The sequence below is a fragment of the Urtica dioica genome, chromosome 3 (assembly GCF_054948205.1).
Source record: "Urtica dioica subsp. dioica isolate 48M chromosome 3, U.dioica_male_clone48M_v1_H2, whole genome shotgun sequence".
Classification (NCBI taxonomy): Eukaryota; Viridiplantae; Streptophyta; class Magnoliopsida; order Rosales; family Urticaceae; genus Urtica; species Urtica dioica.
The window spans coordinates 23,146,506-23,150,225 of NC_142758.1; positions in this window are offsets into that span (position 1 = coordinate 23,146,506).

Below are 3,720 nucleotides of genomic sequence, written 5' to 3' on the forward strand. Positions count from 1 at the left end.
GAGATTCACTCGGCCAATGGCCGAGCGAACTCGATGGGCCGGCTGAGATTCACTCGGCCATTGGCCGAGTGAGCATGGTGGGCCGGCTGAGGGCTCACTCGGCCATTGGCCGAGTGAATTGTTTGGGCCGGCCAATGGCCGAGTGAATTGAGCCGGCCATTGGCCGGGTGAGCTTGTTCGGCCGCCCGAAATGCCTATCGCGTCGTCGGACCTTGTCGGGCCGGCAAGATACACTGCGACTCGCAGTTGATCGTGAACCAGGTTAAAGGAGATTACACCGCCAAGGAACCTAATATGGTTGCATACCTGGCTAAGACAAACACCAAACTCGATGCCTTCTCTTGGTTCGAGATTCACCAAAAAATTGAGAGGCTGACGCACTTGCTCGCCTCGGATCCGGCATCGATGAAGACGGGTTGCGCACAGTACCTATTGAATTTCTACCACGGCCATCCGTCTCGCGAGACGAAATCGGGACCATGGAGGTGGCGTCTCAGCCCACTTGGATGGACTCAATTGTCGAGTTTCTGCGAAGTGGGGAACTCCCCGAAGACCGCAAAGAAGCCGATAAGCTGAGGGCCTTAGCATCCAAATACACCCTCCGAGAAGGCGTACTCTATAAGCACGGTTACTCAACACCGCTGCTCCGATGCCTCGATAGCGTCGAGTCGACCAAGGTCCTCCGCGAAATACACGAGGGCATCTGTGGGAAACACGCTGCTGGAACTTCCCTCGAGCTCAAAGCGCTTAAGCAAGGCTATTTCTGGCCTACCATGAAGCGAGATGCTTGCGAATGGGCAAGGCGTTGCGACAAATGCCAGCGCTTCAAGAAAATTCCTCGATAGCCTTCGAACTCATTAAGCAGCATCGTTGTCCCACGTCCCTTTGCTAAATGGGGCGTGGACATCATTGTCAAGCTCCCTAGAGCGCCAAGGCAATACGAATATGTCGTAATCGCCATTGACTAGTTCATAAGTGGGTAGAGGCCGAGCCGCTCGCCAGAATAACTGAAGCAAACACGACAAGCTTCATTTGGAAAAGCATCATATGCAGGCACGGTATCCCCGCCTCGATCGTGACCGACAATGGAGCACAATTCGACAACGCACAAGTAAGAGATATCTGCGATCAACTAAAGATCAGCAAGACCTTCTCCTCGCCGCGTCATCCTCAGGCAAACGGACAGGTCGAAGCAGTCAACAAGACTATCAATGGCAATCTTAAAAAGAAGCTCGAAGATAGAAAGGGCGCCTGGGCCGAGGAAATGCTATTCGTCCTATGGGCTTACAGGACGACCGCGCGAAACGCCACCGGCGAAACTCCATTCTCCCTAGCATATGGGGTCGAGGCCGTGGCTCCAATCGAGATCGAACTACCTACGTTCCGAGTCGATACGTTCGATGAAGCAAACAACAACGAGGCCATGCGCTTGGAGCTGGATTTGATCGACGAGAAGAGATCAGAAGCATTCAGACGTCTCGCCGCACAGAAGCGCAAGGTCGAAAGATACTACAACTCCAAGATCAAAAGGCGAACCTTTGCCGTCGGAAGCCTTGTGCTCAGACGAGTGTTCCATAATACACAAGTCCAAGGCGCCGACGTCCTAGCCCCGAACTGGGAAGGTCCCTATAGAGTCCGAAAAGTCATTCACGACGGGACATACTACATCAAGCACACAGACGGAACTCCGATTCGCCACGCGTGGAATGCGGAACACTTGAGGCAGTACTACCAGTAGCTAGCGTTCCCCACGTTTTTGTCGCTTTTATTTCCCATTTTCAATAAGGCCTACGAGCCAATGTTTTTGGATTTTAAATTTCTCGCAAATTTTTCGCAAACGTAATAAAACTCGAGTTTTCCGTTCCAAATTTCGTTTTGTGCAAGTTTTGCGGTTATAAAAAATTAACTTATAACCCTAAAACATGGGGGGGGGGGGCTAGCAATGGTAAGGAAACCCTCAAAAGAACACGCTCCACCAAAAAATTTACAAGACGCCTACATGGCGCACGTAAGACGCCTACATGGCGCCACCTAAGACGCCTATATGGCGCACGTAAGACGCCTACATGGCGCAACCAAGACGTCTACATGGCTCACTTAAGACGCCTACATGGCGCACCTAAGACGCATACATGGCGCACTAAGATGCCTACATGGCGCAACCAAGTCGTCTCTCGAGACGTACCTAAGACGCCTACATGGCGCACTTAAGACGCCTACATGGCGCACGTAAGACGCCTACATGGCGCGCTAAGACGCCTACATGGCGCACCTTAGACGCCTACATGGCGCACTAAGACGCCTACATGGCGCAACCAAGTCGTCTCTCGAGACGCACCTAAGACGCCTACATGGCGCACTTAAGACGCCTACATGGTGCAACGTAAGACGCCTACATGGCGCAACCTAAGACGCCTACATCGCGCAACCTAAGACGCCTACATGGCGCAACCTAAGATGCCTACATGGCGCAACCTAAGACGCCTACATGGCGCAACTAAGACACCTACATGACGCACCTAAGATGCCTACATGGCGCACCTAAGACGCCTACATGGCGCAACCAAGTCGTCTCTCGAGACACACCTAAGACGCCTACATGGCGCACTTAAGACGCCTACATGGCGGACCTAAGACGCCTACATGGCGTAATCCGGCTCACGTGAGGTGCCTACGCGGGATGGCTAACTCACAGTCGAAGAACTTACAGAACGCAAACCATCCAAGCGACTAGCGCGTCTGAAGTGAGATCCTGCTAAGATAAAAGAACTGGAAAGACCATTGGACACAAATACTTGCCTATCTAAACATGCCATAAAAAGTGAATGAGCAAAAACGTTCATAAAAATAAATAGTATCTCGCAAAAGAAAAGGGCAACTGCCCCAAAAATACTAGAAAGCTTGCGCTAAGACAAGTGCGCTGAAGGGAAAAATCCTACTAAGCAAGCGCTAAACAAGTGCGCTGAATGGAAAAGCCTAAAAGAAAGCATGCACTAAACACTTAAGCGAGAAAAAAAAATGTGTCACTCGGTGGGATCATCGCCTACGGGATCGGCCCCGTCGAGTGGTGGAAACAACGAGTCGAAGAAGTGGAAGGTGACCCCCCGAGAAACATTCTCGGTCGCTGTGGCGTCCCGACAATCCACCGCCGCCACGTGTCTTGCCTCCTCGACCCCGACATTGAAGTCGTCTTGAAGGTCGGACGCGAGCTGTTCCGCCGCGGCTTTCTCCGCAGTGGCCCGAGCCACCTCCTCCACCAAGGAGTCGCGCTCGCGCTCCGCTCGAACACGGGAAGCTTCGCTCGATGTAAGCTGGCCCTGAAGAATGCTTACTTCTTCTGTGCGCGATTCCAACTGGCGTCGAAGGTTCCGCACCTCGCTCTGAAAGACCTTCGTCGATCGAGTCGCCACTTCGAGAGCTTGACGTTCCGTCGTTAGCTCCTCAGCCATCTTCGCCACCGCCGACTGAGCACGGTCGTATTTGCCGTGGGTAACTCCCAATTCCACGCGGGCCTCTTGAAGCTGCTCGCGGAGACTTGCGAACTCTGGCTTTGAGTGAGAACCTCGCTCGGCACGGGCTAGCTGAGACTTCGCTTGAACAAGCTCCTCTTGGGCAAGGCTCATCCGTCGGATGAGGTCGTGAAGGATCTTTTCATCCCAGGTTGCTCGACCAAGCACCTGAGAAGGCAAGAAGACAATTCAGTAATATACAAAGCCCTAA